General features: G+C 46.9%; 1 protein-coding gene across 14 annotated transcripts in view; it reads right to left on the bottom strand.

Moving 5' to 3' along the window:
* The window catches only part of PTPRS (protein tyrosine phosphatase receptor type S), a 671,876-nt gene that overhangs the window by 202,816 nt on the left and 446,989 nt on the right, over positions 1 to 22,071 (bottom strand). The window lies entirely within an intron of this gene.

Below are 22,071 nucleotides of genomic sequence, written 5' to 3'. Positions count from 1 at the left end.
GCGGGTAGTGTGCAGGGTAGCCTGACTCTATGGCACACAAGCTGATGACATGCAATTACAAGCACAAAAGGAAGGTGCAACACAGATACCGTCATCATGTTGCCCTTTGTCATCTTCGTGTTCAGCAGTAAGTACTATGTTGGCTTCAAGCATGGAGGTGATATTGCGTAGTCACCTACGGAAGATCAAGTCAGTGTTGACGCCACACTAATGGGAACCAAGTTTTGAGTGCTTTCTTGAAGGCGAGGTGGTCCTCTATGTGGCAGATGGTTAATGGGAGGGAGTTTCAGATTGTGGGTGCTTGTACTGAGAAGAAGCCCCAATACGAGTAGATTTGGTCACTGAAATGACAAGTAAAATGCCTGATATGAGGTTTCTGTAAGGCTTGTAGCAGGTACATTTTTGCTGCAGGTATTCAGGTCCTTTGTTGTAAAAGGCTTGATGGGTGATGCACATTGCCTTGAACGAAGATTGCCACCCGATCAGAAGCCAGTGTAGGCCACAGAGGGCGGGGGAGATGTGTTCTCTGCGACCTATGGCTTGAAGGCTAGGAGGAGTCTTGCACAAGTGTTTTGTATTCCCAGTTCAGAGGCGGGAGCCTCTAGAAATAGTGTGCTGGCAAAGTCTAGTCGTGAAAGGATGATTGCAAAGATCACAGTGACTGTGTGCGTGTGAAGGTCAGGAAAGGAAAAAGGAGGCAAAGGATGCATATGTGGAGGTACCCGCATTTTACAACAGAGTTGATGTGATGGGGTTAAGTCCGTGTCCACAATGCACCCGAGATTTATTACTGTGTTGGAGGTTGGCCTAGGGAGAGTGGTCAGGGGGTGGGTTGAGAGAAGAGGGTGGTTTTCCCACATATCATGATCTCAGTTTTGCCTGAATTGAGTAGAAGGTGATTGGCCATCATCCAGCGCGTTTGATCTCAGAGAGGCAGGCTGCGAGATCGGGAGAGGTCGGAGGGGTTATTTGAGATTTTGAAGATGAGTTGGGTGTCCTCTGCGTAATTGTAGCATGATAAACCGTGGGATCGAATGAGTGCGGGCAGCGGGCTTAGGAAGAGGCTAAAGAGGAGGGGACAAAAAGGCATCTTGCGGTACTCCGTGGGTGAATGGGAGGACAGCCGAGAAGACCAGAGGCATGTGTGCTATTTCAGATCTGTTGGAGAGAAAGGAGGATATCTAATTCAGAGCTGTATTCCTGATGCCTTGAGTCTGTAGTATGATATGATATGATATGGCATTTGTAACGCGCCTATACACAAGTGTTTCAAGGCGCGACGAGGCAGGAAGGGGGGGAACAAGGGGAAGACAGACAACGATCCTACTAGGCCAGGTGTCATTCAGATCACGCAAGTGCATGGGTAGGGGGAAGGGAGAAAGTGCAAGGGGAAGGGGAGGGGGGGGAAGTGCAGTACAAGGTAAGTAGAATAAAAGAAAATAAATAAGTAAGGGGGCCAGCTGGTGGCAGGTGCAAGATAAGTGCAGACAAGTGCTGGGAAGGGGGGGCTGTAGGGATACAGAGACAGTCCCGCAGTGCAGGGGTTGCCAGGGAGGCAGTGCAAGTGGAGAGTGGCTGGGCCCAGGACCGGGGTCGGTGAGAGTGGCCCAGTTACAGATTCAGTGCAGTTTCAGCGAAGAATTAGCAGGGGAGAGGGAGAGAGAAAGCAGAAGCAAAGAGGAAGGTTTTGAGGTGCTTCCGGAACCGGAGATGGTTCTCCTCAAGTTTCAGGGAGGCAGGAAGGCTGTTCCAGAGGGAGGCCCCTGCCGCAGAGAGAGATCTACCCCCAGCTCATTGCTTCGAGAAGCGGCTGACCCTGAGGGAGTTGGAGACGGATGAGCGAAGGGCACGGGAAGGAAGATATTTAGGAAGAGAGAGTTGAAGGTAGTTAGGCCCCAGAAGGCCTTGTGGACAATGCAGAGGGTTTTGAACTTTATACTCGCAGCCACTGGGAGCCAGTGTAGAGATTTCAGTCCTGGAGAGATACGGTCCCTGGGCTTGAGGCCAAGGACAATTCTCGCAGTTCTGTTCTGGATGAGTTGCAGAGGGCGGAGAGTGGAGGCAGGCAGATTAAGATAGAGGCTGTTACAGTAGTCCAGCTTAGAGAGAACGAGGGCTCGGGAGACAGTGAGCTTCTGGGGGAAGGAGAGGAAGGGAAGAATACCTCTGAGGAGGTGCAGCTGGTAGTGTGACTTCTTAGAGACGTCATATATATGAGGAGAGAAGGAGAGTGTGGAGTCGAAGATAACCCCGAGGTTTTTTGCCTTGCAGGTAGGAGCGGGAAGAGGGCCAAGAGAGGCCGGCCAGAGAGCTGCAGGGAAGGAGGGGGTGGGTGTGCCGATGAGTAGAATCTCAGTCTTACTGGCATTAAGGCAGAGGTCATTGGCGGCACACCATTGCTGGATAGCAGACAGACAGTCAGAGATGAGGGAAAGAGAGGAGGAGGCCGAGGGTAGCTGAAAATGAGCTGGGTATCGTCGGCATAGCGCTGAAAGTTGGGGCAAAGAGCGGCGATGCGGTGGGCAAGGAGTGCCAGATACTGGTTGAACAGCCAGGGGGAGGGATTTGATCCCTGGGGGACACCACAGGTGGAGAAAAAGATGTCAGAGAGGAAGGACCCCAGTTGGACCTGGGAGGGTCGATTGGAGAGGAAAGAGGTCAGCCACGCCAGAGCATGACCAGTGATACCCAGGTTATCACGGAGACGGTTGAGCAGGATGGCATGGTTGACAGTGTCAAAGGCAGAAGAGAGATCGAGCAGGATGAGAACACACGGAGTGTTGGAGTCGAGATTCAAGAGCAGGTCCTCACGGATGTTCAGGAGAGCAGTTTCCGTGCTTCTGGCAGCTCTGAAGCCAGATTGATGGTCATGAAGACTTCCAACAGATTCAGCATGGAGGTTAAACTGGGAGATGGCCAGTTTCTCCAGGAGCTTGCCCAGGAAGGGAGTGATGGAAATTGGGCAATAGTTAGCCGGGCAGGAGGGGGTCAGAAGAGGGTTTCTTAAGAAGAGGGTGCACAAGGGAGTGCTTAAGGGGGGGAAGGGAAGACTCCAGAGGCGAAAGAGTGGTTGCAAAAATCAGCCAGGGCCGGAGCCAGGGAATCGATGTGGTCCTTGATAGTTTTGGAGGAACAGGGGTGAACCTGTTTAGACGAGACTTTCATAGATCGGACTTGTCTGGAAACCTCATCAGCAGAAAAAAGGGGAAAGGCAGAGAAGGAGGGAGGAGGGGTGGCTGCAGAAGGGCCAGGGGAAGAGCCGGGAAGAGAGGGAGGGAGGTGAAAGGAGGAGAGTGAGGACAGGATGTCCTGAGTTTTAGAGATGAAGTGAGAGGCCAGTGCCGTGCAGAGGGCCTGGGAGGGGACAGGAGAGGTAGAGACAGCAGCAGGGTTGGCAAGCTCCTTGCAGATTTTAAAGAGTTCGGCCGAGTTGTTAGATGCCGCAGAGATGCGGGCTTGGATAAGGGCTCTCTTCTTGATGAGAACAGGGAGACAGTATTGCCTTTGGAGCAGGCGGCAGGCCAGTTTGTCAGAGGATGAACATGAGGCACGCCATTTCCTCTCTGCCACCCTGCACTTGCGTTTAACAAGATTAGTCTCTTGGTATGGTATGGTATGGTATTGTTTATTTATATAGTGCCTATACACAGGAAAGTGTTTCGAAGCACTCAAGGAGGGTGGGAACATGGTGAGAAAAAACAGCTGTTCAGAGCCCTTAAAATTCTTAGACAATAATAGTCTGCACAGGCAGAGTACGTGCATAAAAAATACATTTGACAGTTTGGGAGACAGCAAATGGGTCCGACGGCGATTCTGCAATTTTAACAGTGCAATTAAGGGGTAAAGACAAGGGAGACAGACAGACGATCTTCGGGTGCAGTGATTATGGATTGAGGAAGTGCACAGAGGGTCACAGGGAGGGGGAGGATCAAGTGTACCCAGTCGGTTGAGACTGGGCTAAGTGCAAAGAGCCATTCTCTTGGGTTAAATTCTCAAGTGCATTGCGTGTGGGTGGGGTGTAGGGCCCTGAGGCAAAGTGCAAGAGAGGACTGGCGGGGGTGCCGGGGACCAGTGAAGCTCTGAGGTACGTCCTTGGTGAGGATGGAATGGTAAATGTTGTTGAATGCTAACGAGAGGTCAAATCGGATTAGGGCAGTGCAGCCATCCGAGTCTGTGTCTCTTTTAAAATCATCCCAGATGGAGACTAAGCAGGATTCTGTTCCTCATAAAGATCTGAAGCCCGAATGGGTAGAGACTAGAATCTGGTTTGATTCTGAGAAGAGGCATAGCAGCAAGTATGGCGCTCGGTCATCTAATTTGGCTATAGCGGTTGTTTGAGATGGGTCTGTAGTTGGCCAGGTCAAGGGGGTCGAGGGAGGTCTTTTTAAGCAGGGGGTTGATGTACGAGGTCTTACATTCCGCTGGGAAGATACAAGAGGTGAGTGATGAGTTGATGGATCATGCAAGATTGCCAGCACAGGTGAATGTCAAGATTTCTTATAGCAGGAAAAGAGGGGGGGTGCAGAGGGAGCCTGATGTTCGATTTTTAGATTGAGAAATTCTGTGGGGGAGAGTGGTGAGAAGAATGTGAGGCTCGAAGGTAATTCTGATGTTAGGGACGAGGTGGGGGAGAGAGCGGGGTTTGAGATTTTAGACCAGATGAAGGTGTGTCTCTCTTGGGCTATATTGTGGAAGTGGTCTGAGAGAGAATCACAAAGGGATTAATTGTGGCTGGGAGTGTTGGTGGAGAATGCAGGTGCCTTGAATTTAGAGATGAGCTTAAAGAGTTCCCTAAATGAGTGTGGGGCTTTGGAGATTCTGTTACAGTAGTAGGATTTGTTTGGCTTTGTGCTCTTCTGCGCGATATAGTTTGAGCTAGGAGGCGTATGCCATTCTGCTGGATGAGGATGGGACTGAATGCCATCTATGATCCAGGGCTGGAGTTAACCATATGAGTGAGTGACATTTTCTGTTTGAGAAAGGTCTGATGGGGGAGATTGAGTTAAGTGCTTCAGAAAGCCAGGGATCAAAGTTAGAGATAGTGACCTGGCCCGGGGAGAGGGAGAAGATGGTCCGCGAGGCGAGCAGTTTCTTCCAGGTCAGAAGTCACTTTGTTTTCTTTCCAGAGGTTGGATTGGGTTAGTGGCAGGGCCAGGGGGGTGGATGGCTCCACCGAAGAAAGGGTGAAGAGGATGGTGGAGTGGTATGACCAAACAAGCGAGTGTGATGGTAGTGTGCTGAAGAAGTCAGGTGATCTGAATATTGCATCCAGGGTGTGACCAGCAGAGTATGGGTTGGGTTTGAAACTAGCTGTGTTAGCTGCAAAGTTTCCAGGTTGTCCAGTAGTGATTGGGCCATTGGGTTACCGGGGCATGCCAAACCAGATGTTGAAATCCCCCAATACGGTGATGTGGGGTGGGAGACCACTGCGATGGAGTCATTTAGGGATTCCCCACAAAGTGTCTATTGTATCCCAGGGGTCAGTAAATGAGCAAGAAGCTGTGACTAGATGAGGGGCAGAACAGGATTTTCACCAAGAGGGATTTGCAGTCTGTATTAGGGGCCGGGTTGTCAGTGTACGAGGCAAAAAGAGAGGTTTTGTGGAGGATGGCAATCACGCCTACCCTGCTGGTCGTTTTGGACAGCTCGTTTGGAGCCCAGTGGGAAGGCTTCGTGTGCCGTCGGCTGGAAGTCTTGGGTGCACCAGGTTTCAGTGATGAGGTGGATGTCAGGGTATTCTGATGAGGTTAGGTCAAAGTGTGACTATTTTATGTGACAGATCTGGCACTGATGAGGATGCAATTCATTTGGCTATTTAGTTGTTTGTTGAGGTAGAGGGGGTTAGGTTCTGGGTGGGTGCTAGTTGAGCAGGAGGGATGACCCCGGAGGAATGGGGAGGTGGGTGAAGGTGATGGCCGTTGCGGTGATGGAGACTGTGAAGGAAAAGATTGGCTGGACGGAGAGGTCAGGAGTGCGACTTGTTATATAAAATTGGGAGTAGGTGCTGGGTGCAAGCTGTGTGTGAAGGAAGGTAGTCCACAGAGGGAGGCGTTTGGTTCGAGATGGAGGCAGATGGGACAGAAGCCCGACGCAGCGTTGGTGGAAGTGTCATGAGGGCTAGGATAGATGGAGAGTTTGAGAGGTCGTTTGGTAATGTGGCTTGGAGGGTTCAGGGTGTATGTGGGGGGAGGACGAATGAATCAGTGCGTCAGGTGGTGGGGCAAAGTAGGTTAGTGGAGGGGGATTCTGTAGTGTTAGTGGGGTACAGGTGCATAAGTGGAGTGCTTGGCATGCAGGCATTGTGTCTGAACAGGAGGTAAGGGGAGGTTTGCTTGATGGGTATGGTGCAGGAACTAAGGTGTCGATCTATTATGTTTTTAAGGGATTTAGGGTGACTGAGTAAGAGTTGGTGGGTAAGCTGAGATGGGGTGGAGGCAAGAACTGCTAGATATGTGCTTAGAGATGCAAAGCGAGGGTCTGAGCAGGGTGGTTGCAGTGCAGATGGGTGGGTGATGCAAGTTGGGGTGGTGGTGGTGGAGTGGTTTAAGGCAGGGTGGACCTGGTGGGAGGAAGTGCTCTATTGACAGTCTACGTGGGGGATGGAAGATGATTGATGAAGTGCTGGGAGGTGGGTCATCTTAGGAGGTGGGGAACTAGTGAGGAAAGGCGGGCCCCGAAGAGGGACTAGGAGCCGGATGTACGTGGCATGGGTATGGGTATGGGTCAAAAATTGATAGAGGCCTGAAGGATGGTGGGGCTTGTGAGGGATTTGTAGAGGCAGTATAAGATGTGTTAAGGAGATCCTCTTGGAAAGGAGGAGCAGTAAGTGGGTAGAAGAGGAGTCGTGTTCTGTGTGGAAGTTGTGAGAGATGCGGGATCAGAAATCCGAGGCGGACATCTTCGTACAGGTTTTTCACAATTAGCCATGTTATAAGGGTGTGATAAACACCTCGCTATCCCAGACTTATAGAGGATTTCCCTACGTATTAAAATAGAACTAAAGGAACCTGTCCCTCACACTTGTACATACAATATACTCAAAGGTAGAATATGGCATTTCAAGTTCAACAAAAATAACAGTTGCCCTCAACATAAACCTGGTTATTCGGTATCTTTGTAACCTGGGTCGAATCCTCTTCCCCTGGTTTAAAGCAGGATCTCCAACCAAATTTCAAAATTAGAGAAGTTCCTTTTTTATAACAAGGTTCTGTTCATAAAGTTCTCTTGGCATATGGTAATGTTTCCACAAACACAAAGTCTTTTTATATTCCAACAGATATTCGGTATTTCAAACTCTCTTCTCTTCTTGAAAAACAAACATGTCTGCAATTCTTCTTGATTCACAACAAGGTTCTTGTCAGGATATTTTTACACAGTTCATCAAACACAAGAGTGGCTTTGCCACTTTATTCACAACCACAATGCAGAACTTCAATGTCTTTTGCCTGGTTCACTAACCTGGCAGGACTAACATTAACAATCCCCTTCCTGGTATACTCACCTGCCAGAATAAAAGCTCATAACACTACTACTGTGGTGAGGTTTGCTTCACACTTTCAGAAAAGTCCTAGAATTTATACAACATTGATATTGACATCATCTTCACTGAGGACACAATACACGTTGGTGCTCTTTGTTCCCTTATTTGCCACATGCACTGCAGGTTGTATTCCTCTCCTCCTTGATAAGAAGGGCTTCTCTCCTGCCACTCTTGATCTCTCAAATGTACATCACACAACTGCTTTATGACATGTGTCATTGTTTGGCTTGGGCAATGTTTTTTTGGTGTATAGCGTAATTAATGCCTCTTCCCCCTTCTGTGAATACTGGTTACAATTTGTCTGCAGTATCATTCTCTTATTACTTGGAAAATGTGGGTTATAAGCTCTCTGAAGGTGTGTCCCTCTTTACTTTGGCAATGGTGGTTATTGTTCCTCTTCCGTATTGCCCCCTCTTTATTTTGGCCATGCACATCTTTATAAGGCTTCAATATTGCCCCCTCTTTGTCTTGGCAATAATAATTGTAACCTTTCTTTTCTGACTTTCCTTTAAAGTGAATGTTACGCGAATAAGACTTTCTTGAATTAGTTTGATATTCTAAATATGGATTAGTGGTCAGCGTTTGACTACAGAGCGGTTACCCAAGACAGGCCAACTCACCGGTTTTGCTGCATGCGTCTGCTCAAACCGCTGTCTTTGCTTCTTCTGATGCTCTTCAAATGTTCAACAGCTTTGATTGTGTTCCTACGGCCTGAGCCGGATAAAAAAGGAGCCTGCCTTTCTCCTCCTGCACTCCGGTGCTCTCCTGCCACCGGAACTAGGCACGAAATAGGGAGAGCTCTTCTCTCCTATGGGACAGCCAGTCAACGCACCGATTCCCACTGTTCGAACTCTGCACTTCAGGTTAAAGACCCTATCACAACCGACATCCGATTCTACACCAGCGGCAGCTCTAGCGTCCTCATTTCCCTGCTTCAGCTGCTGCAACTGTGGCTCACAACTCCTACTAATGCTCCACCTCCTTGTTCTAATGGCCTGCACCTGAGGGGAGCTTAAATACCTAAATGTCCTGCACAGATGTGGGTCATTAGGATAATTAAACTGCACACTGCAGTTTCATGCTTCTGGGCCCCACTTCTTGGTCACAGTTCTTAGGGCACTGTGGGACCTGAAGTCCCTAATGTTCGAATTATTTTTTATTAAAAGTATTTTATCACAGGTTTCAATCTTACAGTAATCCATTAAAACAGGTGGGTCTCTAGGGAAGGTATTTAAAGGGTTCTCCCAATTCTCCTGACCGGAGTCCCCTCTCATGTGATTCTCCTGCAGAACACCACCCTCAGTGTCAGGATCAGGAATCGTCTGCCTATCCTGGGACACATGAGAAGCTTCCAAGGCCAGGTCGCTTGGGATAATTGTCTGATTTATCACATAGGGATATAGGGGCGAGTGGGAATGGGGCAGGCAGAGATGGTGGGTTTGAAAATAGGGAGTGGACAGAAGGGGCAAGCAGGAGGAGAATGAGTTGGGGTATGAGTTGGAGAGGGGGTGAAGGTTGAGGAAGAGAGAGGGGATTGGGTAGGAGGAGGGGAGTTGTGGGAGGACAGTGAGTGCCAGTGGGATGGGTGGAATTGTGAGGGGTTTGCTGGGGCAGGGGAGTTGAATCTTAGCCTAGAGGTTAGAAGGGGGTGTAAGAGTGTTGTTGGAGTTGCATGAATCTTAATGGTGGGTAAGATGTTGAATGTGATATGGCTGATAGATCTTTGCGGGTGCTTGCGCTCTTGTGTCAGGTGAGGGTCGGTCTGCTGCTGGAAGGTGTGTCGGGAATCTCTTGATTCAGGAGGAGTGAGAGGGAGGAAGCAGGGTAGTTATGGGTAAAAAGCATGCAAGGGGTGATCAGCTGACAGAGGCTTGGGTCTTTGTTGCTGGGTGTCGTGAGGGGTAGGGAGTAGGGCTGGTGGATAAGCGTCAGGTGGAGGGTTGGGCATTGTTCCTCTTGAATTCTTGGCTGGGTGGAACTTAAAGAGGACCTTGTTCACCAATCTGGCTGGGTGAACAAGGTCCGTTCTGGTGTGCCCATTGAAACCTCTAATTCTGGAGCTGTTGGTCATACTGGAAGACTGTATGAGTGGAAGGTATTATTCCAGTGCTAAGGGCCAGAGTTACTTGTTCTGGATCTTAGGAGGCAGAGATGGAGATCGGAGCTGCCCTGCCTGGTTCTGTACAGATACCACAGGATCCCAGTCCAGTTGGTGCAGTACTTGGTTGAGGAAAAATCAGGTCAAGGAAGAGTTTAGAGGGACAGAGTCTCACAGAAGCAAATAATTCAGTGTGGTAGAGTTGCCCGGTGACCAGAATCACAGTTAGGAGAGTCCCAAAGTGGCAGGGTTCAGGGTTAAGAACCCAACAGCTACTAGGTTCTCAAAGTGACAGAAATCAGACAGGCAGTCTCTCACTATGGCATATTCAGAGTTTGGAGACCCTCAGCAGCTAAGTTTAAAGTGACAGAATCTCATTGTGACAGAGATTCAGAATGGTAAAAATTCATGTGGCAAAGATGCCTAATATCTCAGTGACAAAAAGTGCCAGAGCTTCTCAGCAGAAGAGTGGCAGAGTGTGAGAGTCACAGTGTGAGAGGAGGTTGAATGAGGGGGGCCGATCCCAGAGTCGACTTCAAGAATGTCAAAATCTTATGCAATCTTACGCTGGTGCACTTGCGTGATCTGAATTAACCATGCCTGAAGATCGTCTTTCTCTTCACCATTGTCTTCACTCCCTGCAAGGTGACATCATAATTGCACTTGGAAAAATTGCAGAACTGTCGGCAGACCTATTTGCTTTTATCTGTTAATTGTACTTACTCTACCTGTGCAGACTATTATCGTTTCAGAATTTCAAGAGCTCTGAACAACTGTTTTTTCCCCTTGCTCCCTCCCTCCTTGAGCACTTTGAAGCACTTGCTCTTTACAAATAAACAATAGCATACAAGTATGGCAAAATATCTTACATTGGTAAAATTCAAAGAGGCAGAATTCCATGTGGCAAAATATCACAGTGGCGAGTTTCAAAGTGGCCAGACTTACGTTGGTAAAGCTCAAAGTGGCAAAATATCAGTGACTTACAGTTGGAAAACTCGGAGGATAAAAGCAAGTGTGGCAAAACATCAAAGTGGCAAGTTTAAGGGTGTACCAGGAGGAGACTGGCACAAAGGTGGCATGGTTTTGGTTATAGACATATTTCTTAGGAAGAAAACCTCACTTTCCCCATTTCTACAAGGGGTTTCTCTGCCATGAACTAAAACTAAAGGAATTGTCAGAATATCCGTCAAATGAAAGTTCCACCACCCTGTGCCAAATCCTAATCTAACCCTCACCCTAAATCTAAAGAATGGCTCCCTTCTCCTGGTTCTTCAACAGTGTATAATAATTGTTCTTTTACCAATAGAAAATACCAGAGGGAATGACTCTTCTCCTGGCTTCTCTTTAGGGTCCCAGACCCTTCTGTGGTGGTCAGTGGTTTCTCTTCTTCCACTGTAGCGTGGAAGGGGTCCTCTTAGGTTCACTTTGAGGAACGCCACAGTGCCTCAGACCCTTATATTCTCTATAACGGTTTCACTGTGTCAAGGAAGTCCACCTGGGATGCACTCCAGTGTTGTTTTGGCGTCTCAGACCCTCCTGGTCTATGCTCAAAATTCTCTGAAATTCTTACAGGGTCCCAAGCCCTCCTTGGCACGTGTTAGTTATGTTTTTCTAAAGTCCAACTGGGGTTAGACTTCGTAAGACTTCTCTTGGTATTAGGGACCCCAACTCTTAATATAGGCCTGTACTAAACAAGTCGGTAGAATGGCTTAGCAGCTAGGTTTAGCTTAGGAGAGAGTTATGTGAGCTGTACAGAAGTACAAAGAAATCGGTCCATAAGGAGACCCATGAAAACACTCACTTAAAGTTATATTGAAATATATTTATTTATATATACACAAGGCACACAAGCGAATCTAAAATACAGCAACTGCTAATAACATTCAATTAGGAATAAGATTGTAAAAGGAACAATAATGCAGATGCTAAACTTTTCATATTCAGCACACAGAGTGACTTCAGTTAAGGTCAGTAAAAGCACTTATATGCATCACCTTTGCAAAATTCAATTTAAGGGGAAGTAAGGGTTAGACTGAACACAGCTAGCAACCGGTAAGTAATAGTATACACTCTCCAAGAGGGATTTAGGCAGTCTGTTTCCTAACTAAAAAGTGTTCACAATTCTTGTTCGTGGAGGCACTAGCAGAAGAATCAAGAAGATGGACCTTTGGGAAACCAGCAAAGCCACAGTTAAATTGACAGCACCAGTTCTGATGAAAATCTTGGGGAAAAAGTAAGTAACCAGTCAGTTGTTCTCGTAGAAAATGCAGAGGCTCAAGAGGAGCTTTCCTGTTGGATCACAGGTTGCAAGACCTGCACAGTGGAGTTGAGGTCAACTCCAAATGAGACCAGCACTCCTAAAATGACCTAGGGTAAGCCAAGCCCCACAGTACCTGAAGAGTAAGTTGAAAATGTAGCTGTTCGCCTTTTTGATGCAACAATGAAAATTCTGATTCCTGCGCCTTGGTCCTGGTGACGAAATGGTGGACCCTCAGTGGGCTTCTGCAGCAGCACTCAAGTGAAGGGGGCGGCAGCAAAGGGTTCAGCTCACTTCAGCAGTTCTTTGTGGTTTTGGTGTTTTTTTCTTAGCAACAAGAAGAAACGAATATCGCTAGTTGGATTCTCTTCAGTCTGAACTCTTGTGCGGGAACTTTTGGACGTTGGGGGATAGCCCAAATGGAAGACGGTCTTGAGGCTTGTTGGTCCCACCAGCCCAAGGGAGGAAGTTGTTCTTGGCGGAGCTTCCCAGTCGAGTTGAAAGCTGGGACAGCACAGCTGCAGGGCTTCACCGGTACTTCTGCAGTTGTTGAAGGTGATGCTGGCATCTCTGTTCGTCCTCTGCTTTGAATTTCCAGTTCCAGTGGTCGACTATGTCTGTAGTCCAAAAATCCTCACCTTATTTGCTGGAACCCATTCATTCACCCCTATGGGGCTGTCAATCACTTGCGGGATGGCTGCCACCGTGCTGTGTGATTTGACAGCCTAGGCTGTGCATGAATGGGGAAACCTCCTTAAAAAGGCAGGGGTTTTGGGACTAGAGGCAGAGTCGACCACTGGAAGAAACATCAGACGTAGAAAGCGTGAAGAGAAGCCCGCTGCAACCTCCTGGACCTTGAATTGCCAGGTGAAGCCCTGCTGCTGCTGTGCTGACCTCCTTTTTCACCTTGACAGAGAAGCTCCAGGCGGAACGAGTTTCACCCCTTGGGTTAGTGGTACCAAGTAACCCCAAGACGAACTCCACTTTGATGCAATCCCTAACTTGCTGTGCCTTTCCATTGCTGCAAAAGCCTAAATGCCAGGGTTTGAGTGTCCAGCAGAGTGCAACTTCAGCTGTGGAACAAACCCGGTGTGTCTTCAGTGATTTCCTTTGAACTATCTGACTTTGTGAGAAAATGTATCCAAGAAGTGCATCAGAACTACAGACTGTGTCCAAATGACTTTGGATGTCCTGGCTCCCTAAAGTCACCTTTCTGAATCCATTGACTTTGGTATTGCTTGTCCCTCCATAGGATGTAGCTTGTTGAATATTGTTATTGCTGGGAAAGGTATACCTAGATTCATTTGTCCTCACATTATAAGAAACTGTTCTAACCTTCCTATTTTTTCCATAGCCCTTCCTTCCTAAAACTCAGAATCTAAAGAGTAGATTGGTGTAGTATATTAATGAAATACTATCCTTGTTATTGAAGTCACTTCAGGGTGTAGGAGAAATGTAGTAGCATCTCCAAAGAGTTTTCACCAGCTTTATTGATTTTGAAAAGTAATTCCAAAGTCTGCTTGGACGTTTACAAACAATTGCCTTTTTAAAGAATGCATTATTAAAACTGATGTTAAATAAATCATTGTTTATAACTGAACCCTTGAGTGTAAGTGTTACTTGTAGTGACATATTTCACTGGTACAGCTCTACAGCTCACATTTACCTCTCTCAAGATAGGCCTGGCTGCTCAGTCGCACTACCAACTTGTGTAGTACAGACCTACACCAACAGGTGCGTTACTAAATATCAAGTGTGACTGCACCGATTCTTACCTAACAGTCGTCCTGGTACCCAGGAACAGAGGTTCTCCCCCATGAGGTCCTCTCGCAGTACACTACCCCCATGGGGACTATTGGGTAGCGGCCTCGCCTCCCTAGCCTTATGAGAAGGGGTTCCATGCTGGGGAGAAGGGATGGCACCTAGAGATTCGTCACACAAGATTCAAAGTGCCAAACTTACATTGGGAAAACTTCAAGAGGCTAAATGCAATTGTGGCAAATATGACAGTGGCAAGTGCCATAAACTTACATTGAAAAACTCAAGGAGGCAAAATGCAAGTGAGGCGAAGTATCACTGCGGTCGGACTCAAAGTGGCAAAGCTCACTTTGGCTAACTCAAAATGGTAGGGTGTGAATGTGGCAAAACGTAACATTGGGAAAATGTGACTTGTCAAAATCTCCTTGTGAAAACAAGGGTCCGCAAGAAGTACGTGTGGTAGAAACCTCACAGTGGCAAGTCAGCAGAACCCAAAGTAATTCGAAGCTGAAGAAACTCAGAGCAGTGCAGAGCTAACAATGGCAAAGCTGAAGTGGCAGCAGTAGAGCTTCAAACCATAAGATCTCACAGTGGCCAAGTTTAAAAGCGGCAAAGTGTAGATAGGCATGTGAAGCTCGAAGTCTAGTCTGTACAGTTATCAGAGTTGTGGCTGATCAGAAGGAGGACACGGACACTGGGGACATTTCAATGAAGGGTTTATTAAAGAATAAGCCCTAACTTTACCTATTAACATCTGGGCTCGCAAAATGTACTAGCCCACTAGCATTGGTGAGTAGTATTTATGCAGGACGAGTACCATTTGCATGATACTCGACCTTGTTGGTGAGTATGGGGATGTTGGAAACATATTTTCCATTTACTACAAACACACTTTGTTTGCGGTAAATGGCAAATACAGGTTTCCCTGTGCATGCTTGACAGCATTGGAGCAAATATGAAGAGTGCGTATGGTGACCTGCAACATTTTACAAAAAGCACTGGTAAATATTTTGTCAGCAGTCACCTTGGGGCAATTGCATTTCTCTTTGGTCAAGTATGTAAACTTACAAACTTGCCCTGCAGATCTAGTGGGATTTTAAAAAATGTGCAAGGCCATTTGCAAGGCCTGACTATGGGTTGTTTCCTACATAGCAACCTAAGGTGCTAGTCAGTTGCCTGTAAATGTCCTAAAGAATAAGTCCACGATCAAAAACTAATCCTAACTGACTGACCCTACCACTATTCTAACAACTAAAAACGGGATAATGACTCCCTTCTCCTGGGGTTTGCTCCTTGCAAATCTCTTCTTGTTTGTTTCCTTAATAGGTGATTTTTAAACAGTCTTTTGTGACTTCCTTAAAATCTTGAAAGAGTTACATGAACTGGTTTTTAGACTTTAGCTCTTCCTCAATTATTGGTTTCCTTTACCTTGGATGAATACTTTGATCCGTAATAATGGATTTTGTGTAATGTTGGTTCCCTGTTTGGGATTTGCATTCAGGGTGATTATAATTTACTTCTTTCCTACCTAGATAGTCATCCTTGTCCATTGCAAACTCTAGAGATTTCTTTACATTTCAACTCATTCCATTCTCTTACATTTAGGTTACCTCTTTCAATAAAGGGGCACATTACCCTCTTCTTAATTCATCTGTTCATATGATTCTTCTGTTAGTTTATAATCTCTGTCTATTGACATATACAGTTCTCTGTCTTTCTCCTTAGGCATTTGTCTCTTAGTTTTAATTTCTGTCAATATTTATTGCATTTGGGGTTCTCTAGTTATCATCCCACTTTTTTAGTTTCCATGTTATGATCTTATCAACTTTCCTGGGATGAGTAGGAACAGTCCCATAACGATTCCCCATCAGCCTTCTGGACCTCTCGTTCTCCCCGCTACCTTGGATTCTCTGGGACAACCTTGCGGGGGCCTTCGTCCACTCAGGGTTCATTGTGCTCCTTGGTTTCTCAGCTTTTCTGGTTGTTCACTCCGGTGTCTCGTGTGGTTGTCCTGTGGGTATAGTGACGGTATGTGGTTTGGACCGCCCAGTGGTTTCGGTGTTGTTCTGTGGACAGTTGGTCCACAACAAAGTCACTGTGGTCATGCCACCACCCTCAGCTCCTTCTCAAAGGACAATGTGCATCCAGTGCTCGGTTTTCAGATCCTGAGCAGATCCAAAATCGCAAGCTCTGCTGGTTGCAGTGCCTCCTCCCCTCTCTGCTGTTACCATGAACCTTCGCTGGTTGACATTCGGTTTCTCTCTTGCTCCGCTTGTTGCAGCATCTCTTGCCACTCCATTCTTCTCGTCCCAGTTAAATGGGCATTTCCATTTAAAGTGTTTTGCTCTCTTTCTTGTTGACAATAACATATGTTAGTTCTTCATACATGTCTCTGCATTGTATATTGTTTTGTAGGTCTGATAGTCCCAAGGAGGCCACTTCGGGGTGCCCTTTAGGGAATTCCTCACAGGAATCCTTGTCTCCGGATGGGGAGTCTCTCCCAGTGAGGTCGCACTTGTCGCGACCCCGAGGGAGGGTGTTGCGGAGCAGGCTCACCTCTCTAGCCTCACGCGGGGGTGGGAGGGCCCCCTCTGGCAGAGGGAATTAATTCCTTCACACATTGTAGATGATAACTGTGTAGCAAACAAGTAGTGTTGCCAGTAGGCTTGAAGGGGAAGGAGACAGAAGAGGTATCAAAGTGGCAGAATGTCCATGAGGCAGAGCGTTACAACATTAGTGGTGGGGTTAATAGGCTTAGTGGTCAGATAAGGCAGTGTGCCCAATTGCATCTGTACAGCATCAACAAGGGCACAATCGGTGTCTCTTACCTGTAAGTAGCTGTTGGTGGAGATCAAGGGCATCAGGTAGGACTAGGGCACAAGGCAAACAGGGAAGGAAGGTGCCCTTTGCCTCTGTCCTTCGCCGGCTATCCTGTGTTTTGGTATTATGACTAATGCGTTTCCTGTTTTCTGTGTCAGCTGACCTCAGGAAACAACCAATCCGTGCTCGGGGAAGGAAGGGTAGGATGCAGGCTGAGAAAGCTGGCTCAGGGTGAAAGCGCCAAAGGTGTTGGATGGGAAGAGGGAGGGTGGGGGCAGAGGGCTTAGTGGAATATGGCAGGATAGAAAAAATTACTTGCTGGATGTGGCACTTGTGAGGGTCCAAGTCCTCCTTGTGCATCTCTCAGAAATGGGTTCCACTTTGGCATAGAGCCCAAGAGGCCGGTGTGATTTTCTAAGTCAGCTGACCTCAGGAAACAACCAATCCTTGCTCGGGGAGGGGTGGGAGGCTGGCTCGCGGTGAAAACGCTGAAGGCGTTGGAAGGGCTGTGGGGTGTGGGGGAAAGAGGGCCCACTGGGATAGGGCGGGATAGAATATTCTTGGGGCACTTACGATGGGCTGAGTCCTCCTCGTGCGCCGCTCAGCAATGTGTTCCGCTTCGTTGGAGAGCCAAAGAGGGCAGTATGTTTTCCTGGGTCAGCTGATCTTGGGAAACAACCAATCCATGCTCAGGGGAGGGGCTGGATGCAGGCTGAAGATGCTGGCTCGGGGTGAAAACACTGAAGGCGTTGAATGGGCTGAGGGGTGTGGGGGCAGAGGGCCTAGTGGGATACAGCAGGATCGAAAAATCTCGGGGCACTTGAGACGGCCCGAGTCCTCATCATGCGCCGCTCAGCAATCTTGTGTGCAGCCTTTTGTACTTGCCTTGATTTCTAGGACTCAAAACGTCTCTTGCACATACAATTAAACACAAAACAAATACAAATATCCACTAGGATCTCCTGCAGGCGCAGACAACTGAACCTAAGCCTCATACAGGCACCGTTCTTTATTTGTATCAATCCCCTGGTATACCTTACATGCTAGCCATTCTGAGATTGACTACCGTATATAGCAAGGGTCCCTCGTGTTCCTCTGAACCATATCCTGCACACTATCCACCTTGTACCATTCTCCCATTGACATTTTCCATAGGTAATACGCCCCTGGCAAGACATTTTCTAGAACCCATCTTAAGTACAGAACACATATGATTGAATTATCACCAAATGCCCTCTACATCTTTGTTTCAAGAAGGTTTACAAGAAATGTGTTTGCAAGGTTATAACTGTACTTCAATATCAGAACCATGAACAGTGTACATTGCAGTAAAAAGCACAATTGATGACCAAGAGGTCAGGTTTCGACTTTGTGAACTGAGCAGGGCTTAACCAGCAGAACGAATGTCCCAGTGATCTAAATCCCAGCTGTGACATTATTCCAGAGATCCAGTGGCCGATGAACCAAATCCCAACATTATGGCAACATTATTCCAAATTCTCACCATTAACATCTGTAGGAAGGAACATTTGAAACTGGATGCAAGTTCTCAGTGACTCTATGAGTTGTTTACCAGCACATACACAGAACACAGAAACAAGAAAAGTAAAATGATACAAAGAAACAAGACTGGGGTCATAAAACACAGGTAGGGAAAAGGTGGGAGGACATAAAGGAGGTTGCGAGAAGGGCTGTGTGGGTGCTTGTTGTGAGTGATGGGGTAGGGATCTTCTTACCTCGTATTGGAGTAGACTCTGCAATGAAAGCAAAGAGAAGAAGTGAGAGGCGTGACAATTGAGCGCCAGCTCCAAAGGCTGCCCATCAAAAAAGGACCCAACCATGGAGAGAATGCCCGAGGAGGTGCCCTTCAACATCTTGGCAGCCACACACCTGTTGTCTGATGAAACATCACTACCCTATTGAAGAGACTACTAATGCTGCCTCTCCCATCAGGGTCCTAACACTGCTCATTGTTAATTTCTTAGATCTCCCCCTACCCTCAAGGCCACTATAGATAAGTTCTTAAAACTATGATGTAGCACACCCCCCCACCCAACTGACCTATAAACACATCTCTCCTTCCAGAACCAAAGCTACGAAGACACTAACAGACCTTCTTTCCCTATTCGACATACCATTGATGGCTTCAAATTCACCCCCTTGCCTTTCTAGACCAGGATGAGAGGACAGGCCCGCTTCTACCTTTTCCATAAATGGTCATCCATAACCAGCTTGGATATAACATGCCCATGCAGTGAAGAGCCTTCGTTTAGCAGTTTTGTGTAAAGACCATGTATGATAATTGTGTATGTTCCAACTATAGCACGTCCTGTGCAGGACATTGTTGTTGGGGGTACCAGGAGACAGATAAACATGAATTCCTGGCAAATTCACACCTTCAACCAATGCTCAATTTTCTGGTTAGGAAGCTACCACAGAGCACATCTCCCTGGCCCTTTTGAAACATACACTTAAAATCCGACATTTTCCAGGCAAAACTGGTAAAAGCTCTGTGGCCACTTCCATGATTAAGGCACCTTAGTGCAGAGAGGACTGTAATCTTGACTTGGAAGCAGTTCCATGAATAGTGAGGTCACACCCTGGTTGCAAATCCTGCACTTAGGAAGTCTCATCCTTAAATCAGAGAGGGCTTGTACGCATGTACCAAAGTGTTGAGTATACTTCCCGGAGGAAACATCCCTTGAATAAGGTGTTGGGCCCTTTTTATCAACTGGCACAAGATCAGAAAGATGTCTTCATCCCAAAGCCTGAAAACAGCACAAGACTACCCAAGATCACCATCCTCATCTGACAAATCAAAGTCAATACCCAAAGGCTCTCTGCTCTCACCAATACTTGTTCTGACCCTCTACTGAAGTGCCAGCGTGTGCTACTAGACCATACATAGCGTAACAACATTATTTATTTACTTATATCTACGAATTCCCTGAGAAGGGTTAAGCAACCCCATTAAAATGTCCAATCCTGAAAACCCCCGAGACCTATAAGGAGGACTAATTCTGACTTTCTGTTAGCTCATTTTCAATGCAAAGCTCTGATCGGTCTCTCCCAACATGCTGAAAAGCTATTGTGTCCATAGCAACCAGAAAGGGAATTACTATAATAATCCCAATAATGCCACCAAAATGAATTCCCAATTATTACTTACTTTGTCACTGTCATGCACTTAACATTATGCCAATTAAGAGAACATTCTAATGTTCTATTGGAATCTTTGAAAACTCAGCCTTCAGCTAAAATTGTTTTTCAATTCTTTTTCAACTAATCAGAGACTCTCTAACCGACACCAAGCTGTAAATCGAGTGTTACGGCTAGTTAACATTTTCCTCTATGTGTCAAAATTAAATCCAACCTTTTGTATGTGCCCAATGGCATCCGTGAAAGATTGCAAACCTCTAGACATTTCCCTCCCCAACTCCTTGCTTGTCAAGCTATGACTTTATTTAGGTGCACTGTTTTCAGGATACCAAGCTTCAGAGATTTCAGAAAGGACACGGACAAGGATAGTTTGGTGTTACGGGTAAGCGTTAGAATCTAAGACATAAGGAAATATTAGAAGACAACTTAGTTAGATTTGGTACTTGGCAACATGTTAATTGCTAGTTAAAGGTTAGAAACTAGTTGAGGTTTGTGAGAAAGTTGTAAGTTAGAAACAAGTAGGTTAGAAACTGGTAAGGGATAAGCAACTGGATAAGGATTAGCAACTGGTTAAGGATCAGGATCTAGTTAATTGTTAGGAACTGGTTAAGGGTTAGCAAATAGTTTAGGGTAAGGAACTAATTAGAGTAAGGAACTAGTTTAGGGTTAGGTACATGTTGAGGAAGTGGTTAAGGATTAAGAAACAATTGATCGTTAATAAAGCAGGGTTGTTAGCATAAGGAACCAAGAGTGAGACAAGAAAAGGCTAGAAGGAAAGAATGAGGGCGACGCAAATTCTACCAGTTTGATGGCAGGTGGTTCAATGGTCTACACACATCCAACTTAAGAAAGACAAAGTACTCCCATCCATAAGGTGACAGAGAACGGGCATCTACTATCCAAGGGACATCCACCATGAAAGGCAACACTTAGGGAAAGGTAGAGGAAGGTATGAGGTCCAATAGGATTAGGACAGGAGGGTCTGATGAAATGTCAATGTAGCAAGATCCCACTGCGATAACATGGGAGACTGTTGAAGTAGGAGGCTTGTCCTGCGGGAGGCGAGGCGAGGGGAGATGGGAAAAGGTTGTTGCAGATTACAGAGAGTAGGTGAAAGGGAGGAGAGCAGGGAACCTCACTGCCACTCTGGGGCGATGAGTGCATTCATGGGCGTGGAGGATCTGATCTCTGGGTGGTGTGCTGTGATCCTGAGCATTCTGTGAATTCTAGTGGAGTGCTTAAAAATGGAGAGAGAAATCTGGAGTCTCCTTTCTGAGCAGATAACCACTGTTATGCCACTCACACCCCACCCCAGATAAAGCGTCATAGTTAAGTACAAACAGTATAGAAACCAGAGAGAATTCAGGGGCTAAGGCTGACCCAGGCGACTGGATACAATTCAAGAGGAGGAATAGAACTGGCGATTGTGAGGAACATAGAAAGAACTCGTGAGGGCCCAGGGGAATGTGCAGAAAACCGGAAGTTGGGACGATCTAGGCCATTGGCCAGAAGATACAAAGGGATGCTGGTTGGCAGACTTTAGGTGTTTGTGAACAAATGAAAAGAAAAATCAAACAAAGCATAGAAAGTGTCCATTATTACGAGGCCCGGGAGAGTGGGCAACTGAGCCCGCAAATTGAGCAGGGGTGAGAAAGAAGGATTGATGCGATTGTGTTGGCTTCCAAAAGTAGGGCGGTATCAGGTGTTTGGGCACAACTACAGAAGAACCAGTCCCAGTGATTGGGTTGAACTAAGAAAAGGGGCAGGTGTCTTGGCAGAATTCAGGTATTAGGACAGACTGCAGAGAATGGGGATGTATTTCAGCAAGTGACTCTTACTCTTGCCGCCAAGGGGCCGAATGGAGGCATGTATACGTTGTGTGATGTAACCATCTGCGTAGGGCTTCTGAGGATGATGGCAGGAGGAGCGGTCAAGGAGGGAGTGAATGCCTGCATTCTCTTGGAATTGTACCTCCTGGCTATACAACAGTGGGAGGCTGCTTACTGGGGTAAAACCAGTGGAAGGCTGACGTTGGATGTGAGCTAAAGTGGGAGGGGTGAAAAAGGCTGTTAGGAGGGGGGCAGCAGAGGATCATCAGGATATGAGCACAGTGGGGTATCATTAGGAAGAGGGAGTCTCTAGTACAAAGTGGTTAGTATTTGGGACGCATGCAATCTGGAAGCTGTTAAGAGGGAATTAGTTCCAGAGGCTTCTGCTGTTGATTGTGCTGATGGAAATCAACTTACCAAATAACTCTGAGTGTTGCAAACAGAGGGAAGGAGGAGAGAAAGACAAGTTGGTTAAACAGAGGCACATAGACATCTTGGCTTGTCATGATTTTCTTTGGAGGGCGGCTAGCGAGCGATAAGGGGGCGGCAACAGACTCTACACCCACCGTAGATGAGCCTGCTTTGTGTAGAGCCATTGGCTCTGTGCCTC

The sequence above is a fragment of the Ambystoma mexicanum genome, chromosome 1p, assembly GCF_040938575.1.
Source record: "Ambystoma mexicanum isolate Mex_15411 chromosome 1p, UKY_AmexF1_1, whole genome shotgun sequence".
Taxonomy (NCBI): domain Eukaryota; kingdom Metazoa; phylum Chordata; class Amphibia; order Caudata; family Ambystomatidae; genus Ambystoma; species Ambystoma mexicanum.
Note: the sequence above shows the minus strand (reverse complement) of the source record. Positions and strands in the feature narration are given on the sequence as shown.